The sequence below is a fragment of the Rana temporaria genome, chromosome 13 (assembly GCF_905171775.1).
Source record: "Rana temporaria chromosome 13, aRanTem1.1, whole genome shotgun sequence".
In the NCBI taxonomy this organism is placed as follows: Eukaryota; Metazoa; Chordata; class Amphibia; order Anura; family Ranidae; genus Rana; species Rana temporaria.
Genome location: NC_053501.1, coordinates 49,492,913 through 49,507,484, shown reverse-complemented (window position 1 = coordinate 49,507,484; position 14,572 = coordinate 49,492,913). Strand labels below are relative to the sequence as shown.

General features: G+C 40.0%; 1 protein-coding gene across 3 annotated transcripts in view; it reads left to right on the top strand.

The window, feature by feature from the left end:
- DPF3 (double PHD fingers 3) overlaps positions 1-14,572 on the top strand; it is a 354,464-nt gene that overhangs the window by 308,862 nt on the left and 31,030 nt on the right. The window contains exon 11 of one of the 3 annotated variants that reach the window (XM_040333675.1): positions 4,263-4,928. The exons of the other annotated variants lie outside the window; for them this stretch is intronic. The gene's annotated coding sequence lies outside the window, so the exon portion shown is untranslated. Of the gene's footprint in view, positions 1-4,262; positions 4,929-14,572 lie in introns of those variants that run through there. 3 annotated transcript variants of the gene reach the window in all.

The window sequence follows — 14,572 nt, the reverse complement described above, 5'->3', positions numbered from 1 at the left end:
GTAATGACACCACAAAGCACTTGACTACTGTAACTCTCTCCATAATGGCCTACCCTTACGCAGGCTATCCCCCCTTCAGTCTATTATGAATTCTGCTGCTAGATTAATACACCTCACTAACCGATCCATGACTGCTGCTCCTCTCTGCCAATCCCTTCACTGGCTTCCCCTACCCCACCGTATAAAAGTCAAAATAATAACCAAAACATACAAGGCCATTCACAACATCGTCCCCAGCTACATCACCAACCTCATCTGCAGATATCGCCCAAATCATCACCTCCCTCCCCCAATATGTCCCATCAGCCCCTAACCTCTCCACTTTTAGGTGATCCCTGAAAACTCAATTCAGGGAAGCCTATCCCACACCCATCTAACAACTGTCCTCGAGCCACCACCATCAAATCATTCTCCGCAGCCATTACGTTTTGTACCACCACCCCCTCCCTTTGGAATGTAAGCTCTACGAGCAGGGCCCTTCTGTACTTTCTGTATTGAACAGCAATTGTGCTGTCCCCCAATACATTGTAAAACGCTGCGTAAACTGTTGGTGCTATATAAATTGTGTATAATAATAACGCAATGTGCATGTTCTAAACAGTCTAGAAAGTTAACAGCACATATACAAGTAAAACTTATGTAGGAAGATTTGTTTCATCTATGTGTATCATCTGAGGCTGTTCACTTTACTGGGTATATGCAAGGGTTTACATCCACTTTAAGACTTTCTAGTGCTAGTATGCATCGCATACTAGCATATTACAACAGACGTGCCTGAAAACAAAGCCCTTTAGCAGTGTGCTGTCACCACGGAGGGCGCTTCCATCTTCACCTGGTTTTTCTTCCGGGTTCGTGGGCATCAACGGATATGAATGGCTGAGCCGGTGATGACATCACTTCCGCGTATGTGCTCAGGAGTCACTGTTTAGGGCAGGGCTCTGAAGGAACAGCACAGGTATGCCGTTACTTCAGAGCACATGCAGCGGTGATGTCACCGCCTGCATCTAAGGTAAGGATCTTCTGAACAGTGCACTTTTAGGAGGTATTTACGATACCTTATTACAGGCTTACCTATAGGTAAAAATTATACAAGGGCATTTATAGTATAAGGAGGGCAGCTGCACCCAGGAGGTTTTTTTTTTTTTTAATATCTTAATGCATAGAATTCATTCATTTTAAAAAAACTTCTGCCTTCAGAACCACCTTAAAAACTGTAATTTCTGTCAGGTTCATATATAAACAAATGTAAGGAAAAAAATATATATCTTATAGTGTATAAGAAAGACAAAATGACAATTATAAATGTGCAACAGCTGCCACAACTAAATATGCAAAATACACACACTAAACAATATGGAAAATATATAGCCGCGCTGCAATGCACTAATAATTCACAAACAAATGTGAAAAAAAAATTAATAATTAAATATATGAAGAATCTGTGAAAAAGTGTCTGCAAAGTCCAAGGTGACTAACACTAAATCATAAAATGGACCCCGGTATAGAGAGATCCAAAAAGAGGGGGGGGGGGGCGGTTGGACTATTATGGTACTAGTGAGTTGATAAGATCAAACGTACGATTATAAGTATAAAACAAAAGAAAAAAGTTTTATTGAATACAACATCAACAAGACACGTAAAAAAAGTGGACAAAATTAAAAATAGTAACGACCATACATAACACCAAAGGGGTAGTCCCCTCAGGGGGGGAAGAAACACAATGGGTTTGAGGGTCACAACAATGATCTTGACTAGTTTCGCGGTCGAAACCGCTTTATCAGAAGGATGTCTAAAATAAAATTGACAATCAGTCAATGGTTTAAACAAATAACAGAAACAACAATATATTAATTGGGGAACTGTGCCCCAGTTCCCCAATTAATATATTGTCATTTTTGTTATTTATTTGTTTAAACCATTGACTGATTGTCAATTTTATTTTAGACATCCTTCTGATGAAGCGGTTTCGACCGCGAAACTAGTCAAGATCATTGTCGTGACCCTCAAACCCATTGTGTTTCTTCACCCCCTGTTATCTATGGTTATCTATGGTTATCTGTTATCTATGGTTGCTACTATTTTTAATTTTGTCCACTTTTTAGGTGTCTTGTTGATGTTGTATTCAATAAAACTTTTTTCTTATGTTTTATACTTATAATCTTACGTTTGATCTTCTAATCTCATCAGTACCGTAATAGACCAACCACCCCCCCCTTCCTTTTGGATCAAGGGGTTAAGTGTGTTCCCTCAGCATGTTCGAACTGTAAGGGGGATGGACTACCGCCACTGACATGACAGGGAACAGAAGATCTGTCATGTTACTAGGCAAAATAGGGAAATTTCTTGTTTAAATAGGCAGTTCCCCATTCTGCCTCTCCTTGCCGCGATCGCGAGCCACCGATGGACATCGAGTCCATGGTACCCACGGGCATGCTCCCAAGGTGGTTGCGCGACCGTTATCCTGCTTTTGCGGACTGACTTGCAGGTACGTCAGTTTGCGCAGAAGAGCCATTCTGCCAACGTATATTGGCGTGAGCTGGTCGGCAATTGGTTAAAAAAACAGCCAAGCACTGAATGACAAGTCAAGCAATAAATGTCATTTTAAGAAAACCCAATTCTTATCAAAACTACAAAAAAAAATTTGACAATGCTACAATCACTGCTTATCCATTTACAGTGTTTAATAAACAGGTGCTCAGTAGACATTAATGTTTCCCTTTATTTAAGTTTTATTAAATGTGGGCTAAAAAGAGTACAACCAGTATTGCATGAGAGCCTTACCGAACCCTTTGGGCGGGCAGTGTAATTTTAGACAAATATACTACTGATGAAAAGCAATAGTGAGCACCATTATACACCTAATTTATAGATCACTCCTAATGGATGCATGGTAAATTGTTGACACTTTCTTTACTGTGTTCAAAAACTAAATACCATAAAATGTTTATTTCTAAAAAAAAAAAAAAATATATTGACAACTGTGGTCAAGCTATGAACATCTGCATGCTCCTAACAAGCAGCAACTAAGCATTAAAAAAAAAAAGCTCTCACTGACTTTTGTTGCAGATTCTGTGGAGAAATGTATGATCAAAGTTTACAGAAGAAACCCCAGCTCCGTTTACCATGCTCCTCTTCCCCAGCGATGACTTGTCAGCTCCACTTTTAAACCATCTCCATATAACAATATTGTAAAACGATGGCAGGGGGAGTGGACATGTATTTTTGGACTGCTGTTTATAAGTCGTACATCAGAAAACACGCTAGAGCGGCTAGTGTACCCGAGAATGGTGATCTGAACTGTTATTTGACAACTCAGATCACAGTCCTAATGTACAAGAATGAACCAATCACAGCCATTACAAGTGTAAACATTAGTAGTGTTTACAAATATCCCCCCCCATTCACAAGGGAGAAATTCCCCTTCCTACCATGCAAATAGACTGAATGTTTATAAAAACAAATTGTTAAATCGAAGGTGACTGCTCTTAAAAGTGAAACTGAACAAATAGTTTTTTTGCATTTTTTTTCCCTAAGGTGGAGGATAAAATACCACTGACCACCAATGACTGGGGAATAATTGCTAAAAGGTAGATAAATGATAAGTAAAAAAAAAATCTTTTTGTTCTGCAGTAAAAAAGGAAATCCAGTGGTTATTAAAATATAAACCACCAAAAGAAAGCTCTACCTGTCTCAAAAATGTATATAAAATTGATGTTGGTACAGTGCTGTATGAATTATTTTTCAGTCAAATTATGATCAAATTAAAAAATGGCTTAATAATTAAAAAAGGTCTAAAAGCTAGTACTCCAAGTGGTAAAAGGACCTTTTTACACCTTTGATTTTTTGATGCATGCTGAGTTTTCCACTGAAATGTATCAAGATGAGTGTCTGCATGTGTTATGAGTTTTTGTCATGTCATGTGTTTTAAAATTAATTAAAATTCACTTTACATTGCACATCAAAGTGTTGAAAATGCATCAGTAAACATGCAAAGGTGTTATTCCAACCTTTTAAAAACTCAAAAGGTAGATTGCACAGGTAGATGGTAGTTGCAGAGGTCAGGAAGGGCTTGTTCAAAAGCTTATTTACTGCTCGTCAAGATTATGAATTTGAATGTCCACAGTCTGGCCACTGTAATAATTTAACATTTATAGATTTTCTGAACTTATTTACCCTTATTTAACTCTCACATTTTGTGGACTAGGTTGTGTTTTTTTTATTCTGCATGCAATAATTATTTATTCTTTTTTTTTTTACCACAGCTTACCATGCCCTATGATGATCGTCTACTTCCACACGGCGCTGATGACAACAAAAAAACAAACAAAAATAGTCCATCGGCCGACAGCCAGTCCTTGAGCTCAATGCCTTGCTTGTGCAATATGACAAAGTGGCTTCTGCTGAAGATTTTGGGGTTGCAGTTTTTTTTATATAGATTTTTTTTTTTTTTTTTTTAAGCTAAGGTGCTGTTTACCACATTTTCATGTAAGCCTATGATAAAAAAAAAAAAAAAAAGACACCTAATTTATTTCAGTATTTAAACAAAGAAAACAAGAAAGATGAGCCAGTGCAAGAGTTGGAGTATTTTTGTTCTGGTATTGTATTCTTTGGACATGGAAGATCATGCTGGAGTGAAAGCACTTATGCAATTGAGGACTATTTATTTTTGTTAATAAACATTTTCTGTTCGGTTTACCTGAAGAGCAAGAAATTTCATCTTAGATTTTTTTTTTGTTCTAGTATTTTTCTAATTTTGTAGTGGACTTAAGCCTCTTGTTGGTTAGTCTGTGAGACACTGCTGTGCAAAAAACAGCAGGTATCAGGCACTGCTGACCAATAGTGAATCAAAGTACACTGTTGTAATATAAACTACTGTGAGTTATTTTACTTCTGACATCCTATTAACACAACTTTATGTGTAAATCTGATTTAAGAGGGTGTGCCAGAATGTTTTATGCCGATTGCACAATATTTGGAGTCGGTTCATTGAAAATACTTGGTAAATGATAGAGGTAGTAAAACAGAGATTACTCAGCTGCACTGTACCTGAAAAGGCATGCATATGTATACATACATAAAACACTGCTAGTTTTAATAGCACATGCAAGCTTCCCAATTGAGGAAAGACCTCTGAATACAGCTCAGTAATCTGTATGAAATGTTATACCGATAAATTGTCTAACGCTTAACAAATCGTGGATTTGGTGCTTTGAAATTAAATCCTGCACATTATCAGCCCCAAAACCTGATAGCCTACAGAACAACGATCAATAGAGTTGTCATTGTTTACCTTCTGAAAATGTTAGACGTTGCTGGCTGTTTTTAATACTTTGGGTAAAGCACCAGAAAAACAATGCAGCAACTGAAGTCAAAAGATTTTATTAGCATACATGTTCTGGGTTAGTTACTCAAAGTATTGAAACTTCTGAATCAGTATGACAGCCAAGCAACTTAAATTTTTTGGAACGACTTGGAGTGGCAGCATGTGTATCTTTGTCAAGGGTTATTTTAAGTACCCCCAACAGGCTGTGCTTTTTAAAAAAAATGGCGTGGGGCACCCCCCAGGCCCATACCAGACCCTTCGTCTAGAATGGATTTGGGAATCCAGGAAAGGGAAGGGACAAGTGAGCACTCCCCTCCTCCTAAACCATACAAGGTCATATGCCCTCAACACAGCATCTTGCCCCCATGCTGATGTAGGGCCTCTTCCCGACAAACCTGGGTCGGTAATTATTGGGGTCTGTGGGTGGGGGATTATCAGAATCTGGAATCCCCTCTTTAAGAAGGGGGCCCGCCCCCATGAAAATGGGTATATTGGTATCGGGTACATCATACCCCTACCCATTCACCCCAAAAAGCAGTGAAAAAAAAAAACCAAGAGACGTTTTTATAAAAAAAAAAAAACTTTATCAAAATCCTTTATTAAAAAAATAGCTCTGCGCCGTCTTCTCCCTGAGAAGTCTTCTCCTGCCGCCGTCCCTCCCGATGCTGCCTTCTCCCTCGGCTGTCTTCTTGTGTTATCTTCTCCCTCACCGCCGGTTAACCGCAAAAAAAATCCGGCCTACTTCTGTGGCCGTCTTCCTCTGTTGTCACCCATTGTCCGACATCTCTTATATAGTCATGTATAGCCAATATCATCTCCCAGACAGCCCACCCCTTGTGACATCACAGAAGACGACCGGCTTTTTTTGCAGGTAACCAGCGGCGAGGAAGACAGCAGCGGGAGAAGATGGCAGAAGGCGACAGCTTGGGGAGAAGACGGCACCCAGAGAAGACTGCTCGGAAACAATTTTTTTAATATAGGACTTGTCAAAAACCGGCATGTTTTTATTTTTTTACATTTCACTACTTTTTGGGGTGAATGGGTAAGGGTACGATTTACTCCAGTGCTATTCACATGGGGAGCGGGATCTGGGGGCCCCCTTCTTAAAGATCCCAACAACCACTGGCCAGGGTTGTCAGGAAGAGGCACTTGTCCCCCCCCCCATGTTGAGGGCATGCAGCCTGGTATGGTTCAGGAGGGGGGGCGCTTGCTCGTCCCCTCTCTTTCCTAACCTGCCAGGCTGCATGCTCGGATAAGGGTTTGGTATGGATTTTGGGGGGACCCCCACTGCATTTATTTATTTTAGTTCCCTCCGAATCATACTAGACCTGAAGGATTCGGCAATTATTATGACAGCTGATGACTCGATTGTTAAGGATGCGGCGGCCAGCTTCCAGCCATATACAGTGTGTTCACAGTGTGCTTAACCACTTCAGCCCCAGAGCATTTGGCTGGCCAAAGACCAGGCCACTTTCTGTGATTCGGCACTGCGTCGCTTTAACTGACAATTGCGCGGCCGTGCGACGTGGCACCCAAACAAAATTGATGTCCTTTTTTCCCCACAAATAGAGCTTTCTTTTGGTGGTATTTGAGGCGCTATAAACAAAAAAAAGAGCAACAATTTTGAAAAAAATTCAATATTTTTTACTTTTTGCTATAATAAATATCCCCAAAAAAGATATAAAAATTAGCGTATATTAATTGGTTTGCACAAAACATATAGCATCTACAAAATAGAGGATAGTTTTATAGCATTTTTATTAATATTTTTTTTACTAGTAATGGCGGCGATCATATTTTTATCGTGACTGCGACATTATGGCGGTCACATCAGACACTTTTGGCCCGTTTTTCTGGGACCATTCACATTTACACAGCGATCAGTGCTATAAATATGCACTTATTACTGTGTAAATGTGACTGGCAGTAAAGGAGTTAACCAGGAGGGGGCGCTGAAGGGGTTAAGTGTGTCCTAGGGAAGTGTTTTAACTGTAGGGGGACTGGGCTACGTGTGTCATGACACTGATCACAGCTCCCGATTACAGGGAGGTGTGACCAGTGTCCTGTCAACTAGGAAGAATGGGGAAATGCTTGTTTACATTAGCATTTCCCCGTTCTTCCTCTCCGTGAGACGATCGCGGGTATCCCCGTGGACATCGAGTCCGTGGGACCCGCAATCACACTTATGGAGCTTGCGGCGAATGTGTTCGGCACGCCCACAACGCTGCATCTTAAAGGCGACGTAAAGGTATGTTAATATGCCTGTCTGTGCCATACTGCCTATGTACATCGGCGTGAGCCAGTCGGCAAACGGTTAAAGAGAAAAAAAAATTAAATGCAAAACCAAAAAAACGGGGGTTTAAAGGCACAAAAACGTGCCTCAAAAACGCATCAAGCACAGTCGCATAGATGTGAACCTAAACTTATGGTTAGTTTTGTTAATTGCTTTGGTTATTTTTAACGATCAGCAAAACATTACTTCACAAATATCCCCTAGGTGTAGGATCGGTTTTTCCCACACAATAAATTAACATTTTACTATTGAAAGCCTTTACTCATTAGTTCATAGTTATTGTGCACCTCAAATGGCTTAAATGTTGTGCTCTCCTCATAAGACACCTTACATTATTTCTAGTCAGATGCTAGTGATATTTTTAAGGAAAGATAACCTATGTGATAATCTTTGGGAATGGACCCATTTTGCACTTTGGTACCTAGAGATATTACAGCTTTAATACATTACTCACTATAGCTAAAGCTGGACACCACATGGAAATTGTATTCACTAGGTAGAAAAATACCTAAAAAATATATTTGCATCTAAACGTTACATGTTTTTTCAAAGCATGTTTTTAGGCATTTAACAATTTGATTTTTGTACTCCATAATATCCTTTACTTGGCGTTCATTGAGGGACACAGGATTCAGAGACATTTTATACTGAAGGGTTTAGACACTGGCAAAAAAAAGAGTGGCCAACCTGGTATAGTCCTGGCCACTCCAAGCATGCCTCACTCTGAAACAAGGAAGTGTTGAGAGCAGGACCATAAAACAAAGTGGGTGGGACCTGTATCTCTCAAACTCCAAGAAAAGGATTTTACGGTAAGTACAAAAATAAAAATGTTCTCATTCATTGAAGAGTAGGCAAGAAAGTAAACAAAAAAAACACAACAGGCCCACGAAAAGGAGGGAGGTAAAACAGAAGACCAGGGAAACAGTTGCCTAAAGCTGAAAAGCCCAAAAAGCTCTCAAAGATCACAAAGATCCAATAAATGGTGTGCCTTGACAGGAAAGGGTGAAACCCAATACTTTAGGACCATAGTCTTGATCAAAGGTCTGTCTTTAGCCACTAATAGAGCAAGAACCCAGATTCCCTTTGCTGTGGCCATATAGGATGGCAGAGAGGCAGTGTTTCTATTGAAAGCAGTGGCTGCAAGGTGGATTTGTGTAGCACAACCCACATCCAGACAGTGAAGGAAAATCACTTTCTGATGTACTGGAGTTGGACAAAGAGGTACAACATCCTAGTTGAGGGGAAAAGCCAAAACCATCTTAGGAGAGAAAAAGACTCTAGGCCTCAACACTACAGTGTTTCTATGCAAGACCAAAAAAGTTTCTTGCAAGACAAGATCACCAGTTCAGAGGTGATAATGACATATACCCTTGTAAGAGTGGAAAGGTGAATATCCCAGATAGGTTCAAAAGTCAGATTTTGAAGAGCCGAGAGAACCAAAATTCACAGCCCATTGAGAAACGAGTGAACATACAGGGTAAGCCATGTGGGAAATACAGTGTAAAGAAAGTTTCCTTGTTTTTTTATTTGACCTTTGAGGGTACTCAGGGCCAATTGCTGCTCCAGACCAAACTGTAAAAAGATCTGGATTTACCCCCACAGAAAATTTTCTGTGATGAAAGTTTTTTTCCTCGCACCAAGCGAAGCAACTTTTAATGTGCGACGGTAGACCTTTCAGGAAGTGAAATTCCTAGCTTTTAGTGTTGTAGGAATCACCAACTCAGAGGGGCACTAAGGACCAAGGCATCAACAGCCATGTCGATAAAACCAGCGAGCTAGAAATGTCAATGGTTATAACAGGCTGGTCACTGTTTTGTATGAAAGTATAAACAGAATGTCTTTGAATCCTAGGTCCCTCAATGAACAATGCAGAAATGTTTTTTTAAATTTATATGGTTTAGGTATGATGGATAACAACTGCACTATGATAAAAAGTATCAGTAAACGTGAACTTATGTTCAAAAAGATAAAAACAGCGCTAAGAGTAGAAGTAATCTGACTCAGATAAAGAAAGTAAATCCTGAGGATCAGTGATAATAAGGTGGGTGATCAAAAGAAGGTATATGTGCACCAAATACCTATAGATACACCATCAAGTGTGGAAAAATCCCCTGAATGGGGTAAAGCTTACCACAGCAAGTCACAAATAAACTTGCTCTCAAAATCAACTGGTCATCCAGGGGTGTACGGGTTAAACTGCCCAAGCGGAGGTACATGTAAGGTAAAAAAGACACAGATCTCTCATAGTGCAATAATGCCTAACAGTGATCCCCGATCAGGTTGGGTATAGGCCCACTAATAAATGCCCGTACAATTAGAATGCTGTGTGTGAACATAAATACAAAAAAGGTTTCACCGCCGTCACTGAAGACCTCCTGCCCGCAGGGGCCGCGCGAGTGCTGCGGATGCGATGTGTTGGTTTTTCTCGCTGTGGATGGTGGATGGTGGACGGTGGAGCGCGGTGGAACGCAAACAAGATTTCTGTGTAGCGCTACACAGAAATCTTGTTTGCGTTCCACCGCGCTCCACCGTCCACCAGCCACAGCGAGGAAAACCAACACATCGCATCCGCAGCACTCGCGCGGCCCCTGCGGGCAGGAGGTCTTCGGTGACGGCGGTGAAACCTTTTTTGTATTTATGTTCACACACAGCATTCTAATTGTACGGGCATTTATTAGTGGGCCTATACCCAACCTGATCGGGGATCACTGTTAGGCATTATTGCACTATGAGAGATCTGTGTCTTTTTTACCTTACATGTACCTCCGCTTGGGCAGTTTAACCCGTACACCCCTGGATGACCAGTTGATTTTGAGAGCAAGTTTATTTGTGACTTGCTGTGGTAAGCTTTACCCCATTCAGGGGATTTATCCACACTTGATGGTGTATCTATAGGTATTTGGTGCACATATACCTTCTTTTGATCACCCACCTCATTATCACTGATCCTCAGGATTTACTTTCTTTATTTGAGTCAGATTACTTCTACTCTTAGCGCTGTTTTTATCTTTTTGAACATAAGTTCACGTTTACTGATACTTTTTATTACACTTTTAGATGGTTCTCCATTTAATTTTAAACAGCTGCTTTTTATGAACAATACCAATCTCACTTTTTGGTGTCGTTTTTATTTATTTATTTATTGATAGTTTCTACTCCACCTCACTGTCACTTGGGTTAAGTAGTTATACAGCCACCTGGCGCCGGAAGTGCATTAGTAGGCCACTTTCACTGCACCTTTTTTTCCAACTGCACTATGATGTCTGGATAAACCAAAAAAAAAAAAACATCTGTTAAAACAAATGAAAACAAGCCAAATCATACATCAAAATTGAAAGTGTACATTCAGTCCTTATAAAATTGTCATCTGGACAGAGGATGAAATCTCCTTAGAGAACACAGACAGCATTAAAAAAAATAAAAAATAAAAACAAAGTTCTAACCTTCACTAATCCATCCAAAAAAAAAATACTGTTTAAGCTGCAATACTTTAACACCACCATAGCTAGCATCAAGAAGGCCTCATCATTTAATAATGCTAGAGAAAGGTTGATCGTAAGGCCTGCCACAGACAGGAGATCTGCCCACCACACAAATAGTTATTAAGCTCTGGTACCACTTGTGACTGTTGCTCTTAACTTACTGACAGGATCACAGCAATTTTGTATGGAAGCTATACAGTCTATACAACTACTGACCATCTGGAAAACAACTTAGGTCAACTTCAGGCCCAGGATACATTGAGATATTCCCTATATTGTACATTAACAAAAAAACATAAAACTACTATACCGCTAAATAGTATATAACATAAAAAATAATCAAGAAACGGCCACAAACTCTACGGTGAGATATAGCACAGTCCCACAACAAAAGATTTGTACACAGATAGGTGCTAGGAAATGTTGAGCCAGACACAAATAGGGAAAATGCAGTCCCAAGGGCGGAGCAATGTGCTTACATCACTGCGCTTCTTGGACCTTGTAAGGACGGGTAGCCGTTAACTGCTGGCTGGCTTGATTTTGATCCTAATGCTGCTCTCCTGGTCGTAAGTGCAATTTTTTATGTTTTGGTAAAATTTTAAAGGCTATACAGTATGGCGAGCCTTATGTTTTGGGGACCGTCTAACATTGATACCTGGATGGTAGTTCTACATGCCCCAAGGCTCCTTGGACGTTTAAAGGCCCAGGCTGGTTTTAGAGCCAAAATATCACTGACCTTCTGTGATAGAAGGTCTGTACAATCTGGCAAGCGACCATTTGCCTATGGTGGGGGTGACTTACGGGATCATACATTTAATACTGTGGGGAAAGACTAATCAGACAGGTTAGAAATCTATGGGGAGGTGTCTCCTTCCTGGTTAATTCCAGAACACATACTCTGGGGGTATCCATGCATACATTCAAGAAAAATAAAAGCTTCAGAGTCTCTAGATTTTGATTGACAGTCATGTTCGGCACAAACACTTCTGTGCTTCTCTCTAACCTTAGATTCAGTTTGGTACTAAATACTTACTTCTGACTTGTCATGTAAGCCCTAGCGTCCCTCCTACCGCAGAGCAAAACCACAAACCCCCCCCCATGCAAATGAGAAGACCTCAGCGGGACATAAGGATGCTTTCAATGCACAGTTGGATGGCTAACCTTTTTTTCAGGGAAATTGAGCCCTTAGTAAGAATGTGAAACCAGGATCTAAAAAGTTTGCACAGCATATGCTTTGGGACCCACACGTATATTAACTAGGTCGTTTCTAACAAAAGGTAATAGGTAAATATAACTTACTATTAAAGTGGTTGTATACCTCCATTGTCACTTTTACCTGAAAGACTATAATAAGGCTTACCTATGGGTAATGTAAATATCTCCTAAACATGCGCCATTTAGGAGATATTTACCTTGTAGTGCCCCAATGATGTCAACAGCGCATGTCCCATTTCTTCACTAGCAAGTGCCATGACTGACGGCTCCTGCACGCATGCGACTCTGGCCAGTTAGAGAGCCGGAGTCCGTGGCCCTGGAAGGAAGAGGAGTGAAGATCAATGTGGCCACCAGCAGGGACAGCGCGGGCTTAGTTTGCGGGTAAGTGCCACATAATGGGCTAGTATGCGATGCATACTAGCACACTATGCTTTACTTTGCAGGGGAAAAAAGAGGAAGGGTTTACTTCCCCTTTAAGCTATACACATTTACCACAGGGGACGGGTTCACTTTAATGCTGCAATTCACATGTTGATCTCACAGCTTGAAATACGGTCTGAAACATGGAACATTTTAAGCGAATATACTTGTTGCTATTATAGAGATGTTCAAATAATGAGGATGGTTTGCTTTGAAAGCAAGAAACTTGATTGCAATAACCACTTAAGCCCTAGAAGGATTTACCCCCTTCCTGACCGGACCATTTTTTGTGATATGGAACTGCGTGAAAATTTTCAAAATATAAAGATAACATTCTGTTTTGTGTAGAGAAAAAGGTTATCGTGAATTTCATTCTTTTCCCCAAGAACACTAACAGTTTTGTTACAAGCAATGTTATTTAGTACCAAAAACATGAATGTGGTTGGTTTTTACCATGTTGTATTTAATCTCTCACATGCTCGATCAGTCCTAGTATACTGAATGCAGTGGTCTGCTCAGTAGGAGCATACCAGTTAAAATCCCGATGATTTTGCAGGTTTAAAAACAAGTTGTCTATACTTCAGTGCACTATGAAGAATTAAATACAGTCTAAAATAGATCTTATAAAACAAGAATATTTCTTTCTTCAGACACTTGTGTAATGCCCCAAGTCTGCCTTTAGATCCGTGTAAGTATTATGGGCAACAAAGAATGCATAACAAATTATTCCATACGTAAAAGTTTTCTCTCACCAATTTAAGTGAAATATCCCATTCAAGAAAATCTAATTTTAACTCTTTCTAAAAAGCTGGTATGAAAAAAAAAAAGATCAATAAAACTGCTGAGCACATATTACATGCTCTTCATTCATATTCCGGTAACGTTCTCCATAAAGCTCAGCCTTGACACTGCTATCAGTAAGTCCATCACTCTTCGATTCCTTTGCAGACAAAGCTGCAGTTTCTTCCGGCATGTATTAAAAATGCCCATTTCCCCGATATTCTCTGGATACATCTGAAAATATCACTACTAGATTATTGTTCCCTTTTGTCACTTAACAATAATCACTACTGCTTTGTGTAGCAAGAATCTTTCATCATTACCAGAGAACCGTCAAACGTCTTGTGTGTTCAAGTTATGGCACCACGTTACTAAACAGATTCTACACAATTTAAAGGGCCAGCTACCATACACTACCATTTATTATTATTTTAATTGGGCATTAGACACAGACTAGATAACAGCTTCTTATATTTTTAATGACTCGGAGACCTCTGCCGAATTTCCATGTGTATGAAAGTGGCACCTAAAACTCTTCCAGGTAGTCTCTCCTGTGGGTAGATGCTAAAGTAGCAGAAGCATTTCTATTTTACTATGCTGTAAAAAGGGCAAAGCCCATAAGCTTAGCAGGAATGTATCACTACAGGAGTTCACCATGTCCAATCACTTTGCTTTCTGCATAGACATTGCACCTTAGTGGCTGTAATTGTCTGCGGAAGCATCCCTTTGCTTTCAATGGGGCTGCTTCCTGCATGTTCTCGCATGTACATGCTGTTGGGCCAAAACGTAGGTGTGAATGTAGCCTAATTGTGCTCAATTGTTTTTTCTGATTCTGAAAATAGCTTTGCTATGGTAAAAAGAAATTAAAATAAAAATGTTCACAGAAGTACCACACCTGCATAAATTAGGATATGTAATGGCATCTGAACCCAAAGTACCTCTTCAAGAACACTGCAGGGAAACAACCTATTTGTGGGCAATTGATATCAACAATCTTGACCCATGCTTCGCAAAACATATTGGCCTGCTCAATTAAAACTGAAAGAAATAAACGTTAGA